This window comes from Sipha flava, unplaced genomic scaffold (assembly GCF_003268045.1).
Source record: "Sipha flava isolate LNK unplaced genomic scaffold, YSA_version1 47_pilon_pilon, whole genome shotgun sequence".
In the NCBI taxonomy this organism is placed as follows: domain Eukaryota; kingdom Metazoa; phylum Arthropoda; class Insecta; order Hemiptera; family Aphididae; genus Sipha; species Sipha flava.
The window spans coordinates 1,248,771-1,266,419 of NW_020273276.1; the positions used below are offsets into that span (position 1 = coordinate 1,248,771).

Consider the following 17,649-nt stretch of genomic DNA (forward strand, 5'->3'; position numbering starts at 1 on the left):
AACGCGCACCAGTGGTGTAGCTTCGCAGAAAAGAGCCTCGGTGCCGTATGTTAACTAGGCTCTCTAACTTACATTATGTTTACATGAAAATTTATAGTATGCACGTAGCATTATTTTTTAAACGTGAATACTTAATTGTTACGCATTGATAGATAAAATGAATTGCCAGACAATTAACAAATGTGCAGATTAAAAAGAAAATTCGGTTTATTGGGTATCTATTTTGAAAAACAAACGAATATTGCGTGTATTATTCCACTTCAATACTGATTGTTACCGGAACCAGCGCGTACGATTTGGAGAGTTATTGTTAAAAATCGTCAACATTGTTAATTATTTTAGGGAAGTATAGTATAGTTTCAGAAATGTTCGAGGTGTCCCTTGTGATCCGGGGCCCCGGGGCACTGGCCCGCTTTGCCCTACGGTAGCTACGTCACTGACGCACACGACACGAACAGACAAGGAAAACGGGGAAAACCAGGGGGTCAGGTGAACTCGCCGCTGACAGGGATTAACGGTGGGATCGGGCAGTTTCAAGGTCGCGGCGATCCCGCGGACGACCGTTGCACCGATGCGATTTGCCGACGGCCGACGACGTCGCCGGTACGCCGTCGGGACGGTGTGGCGCGCGCCACAACTCGGGACGACGCTCGGGACGCGGGGACGGCCGACCGCGGACGACTACGTGTTACGTTCGCGACGGCACGTTCGGCGATCGCACGCCGCCGTTCGTCGACGGGACCACTATTGCCGCGACCGCCGTCGCCGTCACCGCTGCGCGTCGTGCAAACGTCTCTCCGTGATCGCCCGACCGAAGTCGTTCCGATCCGCTCCGTAACCCGTCGCGCCACCGTTCGCCCCGACAGTACCGTATCGCCGTTTAACGTTTCCGTTCGGTTCGTTAAGGAGCACCGATCTCGTCGCGCACCGCCAACCCGGTCGCACAACAAACGCACGAGGGCCATACGACGACGATTCGTGAGTAGACCGTAATTCAATCGTAATAACAGTGTGTTACACGTTTAGAGAGATCTTGAAAAATAACTTGGTTCGGGTGAGAGGGCTGTGGTAAAACACTTGTTTTTTTTTTTTTCTTCCCGATATCGTACGGTTTTCAAGATGATCTCGTTTCCAATTATAATTCCAAAATTAATATTTGATTATTAAAAAAAAAATAAAATAAAATAATAAAAATAAAAACTCCCAAACGTACCGTTTAAACTCGAAAATATTACGGTCTGCATGATTAATTAAAATTTACGTTTCTATCAGAAATACAAGTTCCGGTTTTCTAATGCCTTTGTTACACATTACGAATTGTTTCAGATGTTCTATTACGATTTAAGTCCAACAACAGCTAATTATATCTTCATATCTTGTCAAAATACAATTTCCTAACATGTAACAAGATAAATTATTTTCCTGATATTTATTCGAAAATGTAATAATTTAAGAATTCAAATAGCATATAAATAAATTACATACTAATGGATACGAAAATAGAGAGCGCACAGATTTACCATATACTTCGAAAAGGGTACATGTATCATTAAAAGAGCATATTTAATAAGTAAAATATTAAATAAATAATAACTTAGTTTTTTAGTTTTACCGCAAGGTAAAATTAATCCTATGTCTATTAATGACATACAGTAAATTTCATATTTTTTATACCATGATTTCAGTAAAATAAAATGCTCAACAACGAAATTATCTAATTTAAATAATAAAAATTATAACATATAATTAAGTAGTATATAACAATTACATATATATATATATATTGATATAGGGTGAAATTAAGTATTTTCATGACATAGATAGTTTCGTGAAATTATTTGTTGAACGTATAATGTAATTCCCTATTATACGATTGACTTGAATATTACATTGATCCTTAAAAAAATAGTCATTTTAATCTATGTAATTTTCCAGTCAACTGGAATCACATTATACATTTAACAAATAATATCAAAAAATTGCTTATACCACAAAAGAATCTTTACTTCACTCTATACTACATTTTGACAAAAAAAATAATTTGTTATTTTTCAACCCTCCATCAATACTAACCAGTCATCCATGTCTGCTATTTGATGACGAGAGAGAAACTTCTACTTTTGTTTAACTCATGATACCATATTGATGTAACAGTAATCATAAACACTTAATATCAAAAACTCAAATTATCTTCTCAGTTAAGTTAACTTTGAATAGTATAATACACGACTTTTATATCCTACTTTATTTTAAGTTATTCATATGCTAAATACACTATGCCAGTGGATCATCTAATTAAACATTTTGTATTTACACAGTAAACTATTAATATACAAATAATTTACATTAACCCTTAAGCAGTTTCCCTAAGAATAATTTTTAAATATATTTAGAGTACGTATTTAAATACTTCTTTTTTAAAGTATTTAAATATAAATGGAAATATTTTTTAAAAAGTATTCCAAACACTACCATTTTTTTTTTTTTTTTTTTAGTTAAATAAAATTATTTAATAATATAATTTTATATTAATAAAATATATAATTTTATAATATAATAAATAAATATTTAAATTTAATATAAATATGTATATAGATATATATATTAGCATGGCTAACATAGCTAAAGGTATTGGGTAAGTATTGTGTTGGTTTATTCGTAAAATTAAATTATAAAAAATAAATAAATGTTAAGTATCAATTTTAATGACTTCTGTTTTTAATTTTTGCTTTTTTACTCTGGCCCACCAGATTATAAAGTTCTATACATTTTCCCTCCAGTTACTTTGATTTACCCATCCTTGGTGTAGATGAATTTTAAACATATGGCATTCGAACACATTATATTGAACTCGTAACAGATATTTTTCTAAAATATGCTAAAGATTCTTTAGTTCAAGACAACTAAAAATAATAGATTAATAAATAGAATGGCCATAAAATTGTATAATCTACTTGTCAAGTAATTTATTTATTTTTTGACTATACTATAGCAATATATATATATATATATATATATATATAGTTTAAGAGTACTATAAACATATTGTAATATTTTTTGTTTCACGGCAAAATCTTGATGAAGAAATTATTTAAAGGTTTACTTACCGAGAAGTATTTTAATTTTTCCTTGGCATTTATATCAACCAAATACCAATAATATTCGAGAAATCAAATTCAAAATATTTCTTTTGCAAATATTTACTTTAAAAATAATTTCAATTTGTTTATTATTTATATATAATTTATGAAATTCCTATACCCAAAGACTATCCATTCATTAAAATCTACATCTATCTACTATTCCTTTTTAAGAACATCAAAATATTCTTATATTACCAAATTTAAATAATATTTAAAAGCCACCTGAAGTTTACTTTAAACAATTTATACAATAATTTTTTAACTTTATTTATTTTCATGCAATTATATAATAATACGTAAAATAATTCCATTAAACAACAAGTTACACGAAAAGAGATATTTATACTTAATAAATTCAAAATGTTAAAGATAAAAATGTTTTATATATTTCTGTTATTTAAGTAGGTAGTTGGAATTATACAATTACTTTATCCTTAAAAATAATCAAATAGTTCAATAATTTAATAAGTAAAGAATAAAGAAATATAAAATAAATTTAACAAAATTATTAATTAATTTAAAAAATAATTTTTCGTTTAAAACAGTTACAATTTAACTAGCAGCTAAAGACACATATAATAATTTTTTAATTGCCAACTGTTATATTTTTTAATATAAAATTTCTCTGATATATTTTAAATTGATTTGTATGAATAATTGTTATAATTTGCAAATTTTAATTTTGAAGAAAACATTGATTTCTTCTCATTATTAAAATAGCTGTGTTTTGTAGTAGAGTGCAATATACAAAATGAAGCTACTTTGTACATGTACATCATACGCTCCTGGGAATTTTATTCAAAAGTTTCTTTATTTCAATCAGCTAAAATCGCATAATTTCTTGAGCAAAGTTTTCAAATGGTTTTTATCATAGCTTAAAGAATACAAAATATTATTTCAAATAATGAATTGTAATCATAGTCGATAATTTAACTTTTGCAATTAGGAAAGTACATTAAAATGTTTACTTATAACTTACCTTCCTAATACTTTCGTATTTCTGAAAAAGCAAGTAAATATAATAATTTATAATTTATGTATATTTTAATTTTTATTGCAAACTAACCATAGTAATTAACATATGTTAGTAAATTGTTTTTAATTGTATTTTACTAGCCTCAAACTTGTAGAAAACATTTTAGTTGCGAAGTAGACTTTTATAAATCGATACATTTATGAATTGTTGTCTTTTTTACCATACTTTTTTGTAGAAATATTTTTAAAATACTTGTACCTATAAATGTATTACGTATTTATTTATACATTCTTACACATCAGTTTAATGTTAAACACAAAAATATTATTATTGAAAAAAAAACTTTGTTGAACTCTTCGAAACATAAACATGAACTATTTTTTGTGATAGACTTAATCTGTGTACATCAAATGCAAAATTATTTTTAAAAATCATTAAGTTTTGAATTCACCGTGATGTATTTCTATGATTTGTTAAACGAATATTCTACTATGAATATAGTATACCGTTGTAAGCGATAAGCCGTTATAATAGGTTTTTAAATCTTTTTAAGATATAAAATTAATGTCATAATCTAGACTTGCAAACTTTCCAATGTTATTACTCATTTGATAATTAATATTTAATAGACCTAATGCCCTAATCACTTAATGTTACCGGATACAAGTTAATATTTTATTTTTCTAACCATCATCATGAGTAGAACAAATTTCAATTCCTGGTTGAAAATCTTTTTTAAATACAATGGCAATACAAATTAAAATTTTTACGAGTGCCAAACTGCTCAAAATTCAAATCGAACTGGAAATCACTCAGGCATTTTAGAGAACCATTTAAAACAATTTATTTATGAACATTTACGGCAATATGGTAAATTTACATGACTGTACAGACCTGACTTGCAATAACTAAAGACACCGTGGAAACTTAAGATTAATCATATAAACTGTATATATTTAAATAAATAAAATAATAAAAACAATTTTTTTTATGTGTAGTATTATAATATATAACATAAAAGTTACACAACGTTTTAATTTTAAATAACGTAAGACAAAAATGTTTGATAACGTTTTAATCACTAATGAGTATAAAACAAATTTTTTTTTTTAAATTCAAATCCCGGTCATAACTTATTGTTTATAGATAGAGAGAAACAACTTTTATTTAAAAACGAGCTACCTATCATGCGGGTTACCAAAAGACACAACATACTATTCAATACACAAATACATCGGATTGTTTGAATTTGCAATGCAAATAAACTTACCAAGTTTATAAGAAAAATGTGTTAATTTAACAAAACGATAAAATAAAATATTTAAATGAGACTCGTATGTATTAATGTATGCTTAATGATCTTATACTACGTTTTATCAGTTAAAGCTCTAAGTTTTTTTAAAATAATTTAATGATTTTTTAAATAACAACTTAAACTCCGACGAATCACCATGACGATGGTGTGTAATCAGTTTTTATAGTTGTGTATAATGTTTTCATTAAACTCAGCCTCAAAATATTTAATAATTACCATGTATCATATTAACTAAATTTACTCTGTCTGTTTTTATGTATAAATATAAATAACAATAGTCAATATAACATTACTTTTTATACAAATATAACAATTGCATAATTTATTGAATCTAGATTTAATAAACTACCAATGTTTATTCTATTAAATGTATTGGATGTAATTATAGGAGAATCTACAAGTTGTTCCGAGTACTCAAAGGCAAACTCTGTGACCTGTGTAGAGCTCATTGGTACTCATTTCAATTTTTAAGTTGTAAAATTTATATTTACTACAGTTATGTAAATTTGAAATTGATTATATCGTGATCGTGATAGGAATAAATGATAATAGGTCTAGTATAGGTTATGTGGTATAGTAGCAGTCAATAGATATGTGAGTGATATTTATTGGTCCATCGACCGCATAGGATTCAGCTTCCATACGTATCGATAATATTATTTAGATTATTATACCTACGTATATTGACAAATGCTGAAACCATGGTCCATGGGCTAGGATTAATCTAGTAAATACCTTAAGCCTAAAAAGCATGTGTTAAGATATTAGTTTTGTTAGTTATCAATTAGCATATTTTTCATATCGTATTTGTTCGATAAATGAAGTATAAATTAATTAATTAAGAAAAGTAAAGATAGAATTCAATCAAATTAGTCATTTAAATAATAATGGTGATTAGATAGCTGTGCTGATGATAATAATTAATAAATATTCAGTCTTGAATTTTATTTCAACTTAATGATGTCATTAAAACCTAACAGTGCAAGTAGCCACTCAAAAAAAGTGTTAAAACAAAAAAAATATATATATAATTAAAAAGAAATGAAAATATTCCAACCGGATCATGTTCAAATTTAGTTTATAAATTATTAGATTGGTTGGCCGCTTCACGCCGACAAAACATTAGTTTTAATAAAGTATTATCAATGTTTGTTGTGATATCAGTTACTAGTTGTGGTTTTTTTTTTTTTTAAATGACTACTGTCAAGTCTAAATTGAGGCCCAATATATCTAAAGGGTTGCTTGGAATATTTGTTATCTTTATTTGTGGAGCAAGAGTTAACAAACTCGGTAGACATAAATCAAATTATTGTAAAATTTTAAGTCATAACTACTAAACAAAGATTAATTTTATTTATTATTTTATTTTTTATTTATTATTATTTTATTTATTATAATTTTATTATTTGTATTTATTGAACATAGTTGTTAATTTATCATTTTTAATTATATTATTATAAATGTTAGCTTATGTTTCATAAGTGATTAGAATATTATAAGCAGCGTTGAGATTATCTAGATAAAATTATCCAAAAAAATAACCAGATAACATCCAAATTATCTTTCATCTATTATCTAGATAAGTCCAGAATATCTTTATCTTATACTTATCTTTTTGCGTTTTCTCTGTCGATAGATTATAGATGATAAATCAAGCAAAGTGGTTCATTTTTTTTTATTAAAATAAGATTTTATTATTTTATTCAGCCGTTTTTCATAATTTGTCATACAATAATATTTAAAATATGTGAACTGTGACATTTATATGTATTTTAAAATTTAAATTATTACATTAAAACATATTTTAATACAAATTCTAGTACAACCAAATGTTATATACTTATATACTAGTATATTATCTTCATACAACTTAATGTTAACTTATATAACCAAATTAAATTTAGTTAAAAAATTATGAATAATGTAAGGCCACGTAGTAATCACTACTTGTACAGATATTAAAATATAGGTAGGTATAATAAATAATAATTGAAATTTATCTACATCTGTTAATAATTTATTAACCTATTTACTTTTAAGAATAATAAGAATATTCCATCAAACCTTAAGGCATTAAATAAAAGAGTTATTTTAAAAATATAGCCAAGAGTCGAACCTTAAATATTATTTTTAATAATTCTCTTTTATCTTTTATCTTTTTATTTCATCTAGATAACTGAGAGATTATCTTTTATCTTTATCTTAGATAAACCTTTAGTCATTATCTTTATTTTTAATCTAGATAAAAATATTGGTTATCTTTCCCAACACTGATTATAAGAAATATTTTCAATTGTTATTTGTTATTATTTAGATACTCAAATTACTCTTTAATTTTAAAAGTTATGATATAAAAAGTTTTAGTTAATTATTATTTTAGGTAGGTATTTTGTTTAAAAATTGAAACTTGTAATAACAGCTCAGGAGAGAATATAATAGCTTAATATTTCATAATCAATAAGTCACCTTTCGAATAGTAAAAATGTATTTGTGTGGAAACATTGGCGTAACTTCGGGTAAATTCTTGGTGGGCAGGAGAGAGAAATTTGATATAACTAAATATATATTAGGTATCAGTGGCGTATATAGAGGGGTCCGGGTACAAACCCCCTTAGGGCCAAAAAAAAAAAAAAAGACAATTGTTTTATTATTAATGACGTGTAATATATTTGTAGTTTCATTATTATGCTTAGAACTTAAAATATACAACTATACAAATATTATGATAGTTAAATAATTATATTAATAGGTGTTAGAACACTTTTGTTAACTATGCTGTTTTTATATTCCAATAGCTATTAATTTACTGTAATGTAAAAGTAAACTGTAAATTGGTAAAAAAGTTGTATAAAATAATATATTTTTATAGCAGTTATTTATCTTATTCATCTGTGCAACAAAAAAAAAAAAAAAAAAAAAACAATTATTTTTGTTAACCCCCCCCCCAGAATTGAATGTACACCACTGTTAGGTATAATAGATATACAAGTATAAGGTTCTTATCTTTCTTTTATTTTTGAATATAAAGAAACAGTTCATAATAATCATAAAATAAAAGATTGGATAATCTAGATGAAATCTTTTTGGAAAATTCTAAATTTAATGAAGTAAGTTTGCTCAAAAAAAAAAAAAACTTGAAACATTTGAAAAATATCAATTTCTAATGAAATAATTGTATATGGAAAAACTAAAAAAAAAAAAATCATGAAAATATTCCTGAACTTGTGCTAAAATTTGTTACAAAGCTAAATATTGTATTAAATGATAATTCAATTAAAATTTGTTAACGACTTGATTTAAAAAATCATACGAATTTCCCAAGAAAAATAATTATTAAACTTATTCAGCATAAAGAAAAATTTGAACTTTTATGAGCTAGAAAAGTCATAAAAACCTTTTCTACTAAACAATTAAAAAGAAATTATGATCTACTTATTAATATCCGAGAAAACTTAATTTCAAATGGGAACAATTTATTCAAATTGATTCATGATTTTCGATTAAAATTCAACTAAAAATTTGTTTGGACATAAAATGGTAATATCTTTCTAAGAAAAATCGAATCCCTAAAAATTATTTTCAATAAGAACGAATAAATTATGTCAAACTCAGAGATAAATAGTAATAGTAGACTTAAGACTTGAAATTGTGGAACTAATTTTTTTAAACTTTAGAAAATATACCTTCATCTAAGACAAACAAATTAAAAATATGTATAATATTAAATTATGACAATTATAGAGACCAAGTTTAGTTACACCAATAAAACTATTCGAACAATTAATATTTTCGATGTATATCGATAAGCTAAATATTATAAAAAAATAAAAAAGACATACTGTCAATAAAAATACCATAGATAACTGGATAATTATAATCAGTTTTCTTAATTAATTGTGTCAAATATTGGTTTAAGGTAGAAGAAAAATATTTAGAAAATAAATCAGAGAATTCAAATATGGTTTCTTGAAAACAACATTGAAGTTCACTGAAAAACAATCGATGGTTTTCGTTTTAATTCCCTTGAATATTTAAAACATTTGAAGAAGAAGATAAAGCTATTTTCGTGATTCTGACATGAGCTTAGTGGTTGGATATAAACGAATAAGCTTGCATTTAACTCAATTTTCAAAAATATAAGATAATCCGAGGACAATATTGAACTTAAGCCAATAAATATAAATTTTTAATTATTAAGTTTTTGAAATCACGGGAGATCTAAAAAGAAATTATGAGTGTCGAAAAGGTCTTAATCAGTTGTATGTAATTCAACACGTCAACTGTTCAATTACTAGAATAAAGTAAGAAAATATTTTCCTAATCAATAAAACTTAGAAACGAAGACATAGAAGTATAATATTCCGATTTACAATGAAAAATGTGTGCATATTTGAGATAGTGATTCAGTTCACATGGAATGTTGAGTTGCTAAAATTACTAAGAAAGTGATATTTATCAGGATGAATCAGAAAATAAGTAATGATGCTGATATTGAGATCACAAAAGACTAGGTCAAGAATACGTCTTATATTTTTACATAAAATATTCTGTTAAAATATATTAAGATAAAAAAAAAAGAAATTACAAAATGAAAAGTTTTTATTTAATTACCGGAAGCAGTGAATTCAAATTAATCTGTTGATTTATTGAGTATTGAAATAACTATAAGTTATGATACCGGTCAATGGCAGATATTAGTTAAAAAAGTGTTAAATATACAAATAATGAAAGAACAATATTTTTACTGTGATATAATATATTTATATTTTCATCTATATTATAGAAATCTCCATCGCTTCAACTTATGTATTTTAGAGTAAGAAGAAAAAATATTTATTCAATGTCGTTATCAATGAGGAAAACTGGAGATGTTTTAAATAATTTTTATACAATAATTATATACTCGTATTTATCTTTTATTCTTTCTAATTAAACACAATTAATTGTATACTTAAAATTATCATTTAATCAGATATAATGTATGTAATTTAACACTCCAAAATTATTATTAATATGAAAAAAACATTCCTTGCAGGATTCAATTTAATATACAAATACATAATCTTTGAGTTATTACGTCGCAATATATATTGTATTATAAGTAATAATGAAATGTCAGATTTCTAAAGGTTAAGTATTCTTTTTACAAGCCCATCTAATCATCAACAAAAAATAATGACTGGATATGTACAAAAGTAATATTTGCAAACGTATTGTGTTGCATTTTTTTGAAATACGAATAAATGAACACAACTGAACTTACACATCAAGTGCCAACACGGTCGGATTACCAATATAACTTAACATATTGCCTTCAATATGAATAGAAATAGTATTAACTGAATTTAATAACGGTGATGGAACTCACATGAGTGCATTTACTAATAGTTATCATTGTGATAATGTAAATTAAAATTAAAAAATATATATTAATTATTATAATAACTAACATATTTAAAGTATACTTCATTTACATTTTGTAAGTTAACCGAACCCTATAGCTTATTATACATGAAAGATACCAACTATCAATAAGTCAAGTAATAATCAACAAGTCGATATGTATCAACGGCAATATGAAAACAACTTTTAAATTATAGAACTAAAAATCCGGTAAGATACCAACTTCTTTGTTACTTTGTTAGTCATATTTTTTCATATACATTTGAAATAAATGAATACCTAATGTCTGCACTACGAAAAAAAATGTTGAACGAAAATCGGTGATGTATTATACTCGTGTTTACGTCATAAACAAAATAGCAAGATGTCTTTTGGTATAAAACTAATAAGTTAAATGTAACATATAATAAAAAAGCTTTAATTTTATTGTTCTTATTTAGTCTAAAAATTATAATTTTAAAAATAAAAATTCATTACGCTAATTAGTTAAGCGAAATTTCAATATTTAATCATTTACGAAAAAAAAAATTAATTTCAGTAAAAAGTAGTTGTACAGATTAACCTCTATATTTAATACTGAGTTGACAAATTTTATTTTTAAGAGTGTAAATCTATCAGAATTAAACGTTTATTTATAAACTAAATTCATTTTAATGTTCATTTAATTTCAAAAAAACAATGAGCAGAAAAATTATGAAACAAAAATAACTGTGGAATTTCTGTTGTTGTATTGGGTATAACAATTAACAAATAATAAAAGTAAGAAAATACATTTCAGCTGAATTATTTATTATTAATCTATAAAAAAAACCCAATGTTTGCTTAAAACTTTTGCAACTTTCATGTATTTACAATGAAGGTACAGATTATGTGTTTAAATAAATCATTAAAAAATACATCGGAAAAATGAAATAAAGAATTTTATATAACTATATAAAATGGTCAAATAATACACTAATTTAAGTTAAAAATACAAATAAAAAACGTGTAATAAATTTAACAAGTATAAAATTGTTGTTTTTACTAAAAGTCAAAATACGTAAGTAAACCGTATCGTTAATTTATCGAAATTACATTCCTATAAAATTAAATTGTTATTGAAATTCATTAATCTAATGATAGTATTAATTGTGTGTTAATATTTATATTTTATTTATATTATACAACACTAATGCTGTACATTTTCATACTCAAATGATTTTCCATGTATTAGATTTTTTTTAAATTTTTCTAATTTTTCTTTTTTTAAATAATACCTAAATTGTTTCAAATCGCCCAAACATAAAGAATGATAAAATATATTAACAAACAACTGTGTTTTTAATAGTGACACACATTTCTCAAATGTTAAAATGTTATACATAGAAGATATAGTTTCAAAATTTGAAAAATCTATGATTCGTAAATTTAAAAATTATTGGTATATTATTTGATTTAAACCATATATATACTGAATCAAATTAAATAATAAAAATGGTGAAACTTCTTAGCTGAACGAGATACAGATATGGATGAATTATATTGATGGATTGGTCTTTTAAACTTGAAACCAATGTACTATTCCTCTCTCAAAAAAAAAAAAAAAAAAAAAAAAAAAAACTGTTCTGAGTTAAAAAGGATTAGTTTATATTTCAAAAGATATTCGATACTATAGTAGAACCGAATTTCTTAATAATTTAGGATAAACTTTTAATATCTTTCTGAAAAACGCTTTCAGGTAGGTGAGTAAATGACATCAAAATATTATTATGTTTCTTCGTGTTATTCAAATTTCAAATTAAAATATTTGTAAGCCATGAAATGTTTTTAAAACGCTAATTTGAGTGATTCGTAAATGTTTACTGTCATTACGCTTTATATTAGATATTGTAGGATTAGGATAGAAATTCGTTGAAATATCCGATTTTGTTAAAACCATTAATTACTATTTTTGTTTTTCATTGATTAGCAATAGATATTCTTAAAAAACATTAAGATTCAAGGTTCTTACCACGGTAACAGGTTCAACGTCCCGGAAAAGGCACCGTTTGAACAGTTTACAAGTCTCGTGCTTCACGCGATTCCGACCAGGGCCGTCCCAAGGTTTTTCTGGGCCAAGGGCAAATTAATTTGGGGGCCCTTCGAACATAACAATAAAACATGATAAACGAAATACTCACTAAAAATAACGAAATTCTTGCAAACGTATTTTTCCAAACCTTAACCAATCAAGCTCGTTTCAATTCATGTACTGCATTACATACTTACAAGATAGAATAGAATATTAATCCTATTATTTATAATTTTATCGCTCAATATAATTGGACAAGTCTCATAACATGCTCACAGCGCGCCACTTTAATGACCGACACACAGCGTGTAAAATTGCTGAGTGCAATCGAGGCTTTATTATTAATTATTATACTTCAAGACTTTATGGGGGCTCCCTAAAAAATATTCCAACAATGGGGCATGGGGCAAAATATAACCCCCCCCCCCCCCCCCCCCCCCTCACCCTCTGAACGGCCCTGATACCGACACACGAAAACGTTCGACCGGACTTACCACTTCGGACACGTTCGAACGCCGCGTGTCGACTGCATTTCGACGCTCTCGGCACGTGGCGACGGCGGTGGCGACGAGGCGAACGGTAACGCGCGGCGGTGGGCCGCCTGATATCCTGGTGCCGGCGCGTTCGGCCCGCTCGGTGTCGGGTGCCCGTCGCCGGCAACCGCCCCTGTTACGTTTAGCCGAGCGGGCGACTCCTGGTCCCCTGATTGGCGAAACGTGTCGGGTAAAAATTGATTCGCCAAAATTAAACGTTCACGGCGTGGCGGACGCGATCGGTCCGCGGATACCGTGGGGCCCCGCGGGTTGTCCGTCGCTCGTCATTTGGCCGTCAACCGCGTCAACGCGCGGCTAAAGAAATTCGGGGGAACTCGGTACCAGGGATGCAGCGGTCGGACGCGACCGTTCTCGACGTGACGGCGTCCGATGGTCGGGATGCCCTTTACACACAAGCTAGTAGTGATAATGTTTCTGTTGCGTATTTTTACTCTCGACGCGGCTCCGATCGCGTGTAAAGTTTTTCTACAATCGATTATGAGGTTCTATTGGGATTTAATTTTTAAAACCATCTGCACTACCGTTTTAGTTTTCGTAATGCCTCTATAACTCGAACACATAATACAAATACAGTTTTGGCGAGACCTTTGTTACGTGATCTCGGTCAAACAGTCCGGCGGTGTATACATTAGACACTTTGTGTTCTTTCCTGCGACGACGTTATAACGTTACGTACTAAGTCTTCTAGACGCGGTGATATTTTAAAGAATTTATAACTTTTTGGATTAAATCAAATGCTGTAGTGAAAATCGTGAAAATTCGATAGACAATGACCCGAAGAAACTGATTCATGTTCACGTAAATATTATTATGTGTTTGGTGTGGAAACGGGAAAGGCACCACGTACCTATATAATTTAATTTTTAAGGGCAAGTTTACGACGATAGCACTTGAATACAACAACATTTTTGTTTAAAATATATGAAGTTCGGAATTTAACACTACTTTTGCATTATTTAAATAGAAATGTATCAAACGATGACCTATATAACTTGATGTTTCCGTGTATTGACTGAATTTTTCAAAATATTCATTATAATGTTCGACGTATGAATCGCCATTTTATACTTTAATAACAATGATAAAAACGAGTAACCTTACTAAAAGACATCACAATGTCGTAATTAACAGACTAAGAATTGAACATACTTGGTTTACCCATCACTCATGAGACGCGAATACCCGACCAATATATAACCTGTGGGGAAACATTGACCGTCAAACATGTCCTCATATACTGTTGTAATTATGCATATACCGGATCATGTATAAGAAGCACTGGGACCCGACCAAGAAAACTTCCACGAAATCATAACCTTTTTAAAAATAACCAAACTGTACTACCTTATCTAATTCTTTTTCTTTTTTCTATTATGGCTCGTTTAAGCTAGCTATATTGATATACTCCAAAAATGTATATAATTTATAATGTAATATTAATATTGTTAAAAATGTAAACCAATAATCTGAATTGTTAAGGCTTTAAATAAAAAAAATAAATAACGAGTAAATCTAAACATGACAGCATGATCAAATAATTGCATATATTTAATTTGAGTAAAATTGAATAGCTATGGATATTTAAATCAAAGAACACAAACAAAAAATGTTATCATTTTTTAGGTATTGTATTTTAGTTTTAATTTGTTATAAGTTTAAAACGAATTGATAAATGATGAGGAATTGATTCGTATATAATCATTTGTTTTTTTTATAATGTTCAGTTATTTTTTTGCTGTACGGACTTTGAAATATTTTATATAAAACTTTACCCAATTTTAATTTTCGTTATTTATTATTTCAAAGAATAATATAATCGAAATCAATGGGTCAATCAACCATAAACATTGCTCTGTTAACATTTGAAACAGCAATATTCAACAATAGGCCTGCGATATATTATTTATCAATGCTTAATTTCAACTATATAGTTGTGCCAATACAATACTAAACTTTAACAAGTAATATTTCACTAAGATAACATTAATATAACTATTAAAAATAATTTAAATAACCTAATATTATAGGTTCAAGTTACACAATTATATTTTATTAATTAATTACGTCTTTAATCATCAATTATTTTTAGCTATTAATAATTTTAGGTTCAGAGTCATTATAGAGTTGAACTTTTTCGTTTACGATATGAATCCTATATATTACTTAAAGTATATAATATGTATTATTAATAATTAATATTTATTCAATTAGAAATAAATTTATATTTTTTACCTATTGGTTCAGTACAATAAGGGATTTAATATTAACATTGAGTAAAATGAAAAAAGCATTCATGAAGTTCAACAATTTTGTATAATTCTTTAACATACTTTATAAATGCCTGCTCAATAAAGCTATAATTTTTGGCATTAAATTTGGTTCTTGTGTCATAAGCGTACAATGTACGCCATACACATATCTATCTTTCTGGGTATGCACATTTATACTGCCCGGGGGTGGGGGCTCATCACCCAATCAACAGTTATTTTAAGTATTCAAAATTCTGGTAAAAATATACACACTTATGTCTAAATAACTGTTTAATTTAAAATTTAAATGTTTTCCTAAAAAAAAGTGACTGAATAACCATTTTTTTAATAGTATAACTGTCTTCATAGATAACATTTAAAATAAATTACAAATAAAAAAATTAAGTACACAACATTTGAAATGGTTTAAGTAGGTAAATATTTATATTTACTATATAAATATATAGTTAATATATTTAAATCACATAAATAAACAAAATGTATTCAAATGCATTAATGAAAAAACAAAATAAATTTGATGAATAATTATAATTGATCATAACACAGTTCTGCTTCAGTTGAAATTTTGAAATCGTCAATAATGCATATTATATACATTTCATGTTTTATTTTATAATTTTTAGTATTTTTAGAAACAACGCTCTATGTTCAGAGTATGCAGCTGCATAACTTGAATATCCTCTACACAAGTCTATTCCTTCAATACTTTCAATACCCTATCTAATAAAACGTGTAAATATATGTAATAAATTACGAGTATAATGTATAAATAATTAAATAAACATAACTTTAATTTTTTATTTAATATTGTGGTATATTAGTCCTAATGAATAGGTTTTATTTGAATATCGTATATTTTTTAATAGCAATAATTGCATCAATTATTAATAATTTGTACTTTTGCAGTTATGTGTAGCTTTTGTATTATCATAATAAGTTTTTGCACGAACATTTAGAACATTTTGGTAGGTGTTCAACATTATTTAACTTAATTCTAATAATTTAATTAGTAAAATGTTTAACTGACAAACTATATTTCTTTGTAATTCATTTGAAATAATTTTTTCTGGATCTACAACAATATTCCTATAGACAATATACAATGCGTAATAGTGGCTAGTCAGTGGGCCGGAATTCTCTAGTTGTATTTCTTAGGTCAATTTTTATTCTTTTCGGTGTCCAAAAATGTTTTTCCGGTGTTGCCGCAATAACTGGTAAAGTTTCTAACTTTTGATAAAAATGAAAAATTTGGAGAAAAAAAGTTGGTTGCAGTTACAGAATATGCTTCGAGAACACGCTACAAAAACACAAAAGCATTAATATTTATGTGACGTAAATGTAATAACGTAATAATTGTAGACCGAAAAAGTTAATTTAAACCACGAAAAACTTTTAGGAGGGTTTAAACCTCCAAACCTCCCCTCTCCCCACTTACGACTTTGATAATAATAATAATAATAATAACAACAATAACAATAACAATAATACGTTGTGGTCGGTGTTTCGGTTATGGTAGCGAAACATCGTGAAACCGGCAATGCGCCTGAAGTCCTGGTAGCCGTACCTATCGGATCTACCTTATTGGTGCGGCAAAAAAAAAAAAGGATTTATAGGAAAATTCCACGTGCGAGAAGAAAAAAAGAATGCGTGTCGATAATGTTGGTGAAGCGAACGTAAAACGAAGAACGAATGTAGTTAGTGCTAGTTCTGTCTGTCGAGCGCTGTCGATTACTACATCAACACGACGCACACGTGTTGCGCGCGGCAACATTGGCGGGCAACAATTTCCCTCGGATTTTCAAAACGGCGATCGCACGTCCGTACGAAATGCATACGGGTAGATCCGATACCAGGACCGCATGCGTCGCGATCGGTGCGAGCGCGTCGCGGCACAAAAAAATCGCTCGGTTAGTTCCGAGTTGCGTTGTGTCAGCGAAC

The 17,649-nt window shown here is 27.8% G+C and overlaps 1 protein-coding gene across 2 annotated transcripts in view; it reads left to right on the top strand.

The window, feature by feature from the left end:
* Positions 1 to 718: 718 nt before the first annotated feature.
* The window catches only part of LOC112689909 (pinopsin-like), a 51,544-nt gene continuing 34,613 nt past the window's right edge, over positions 719 to 17,649 (top strand). For both annotated transcript variants that reach the window (XM_025563788.1, XM_025563789.1), the window contains exon 1: positions 719 to 978. The gene's annotated coding sequence lies outside the window, so the exon portion shown is untranslated. The remainder of the gene's footprint in view (positions 979 to 17,649) is intronic.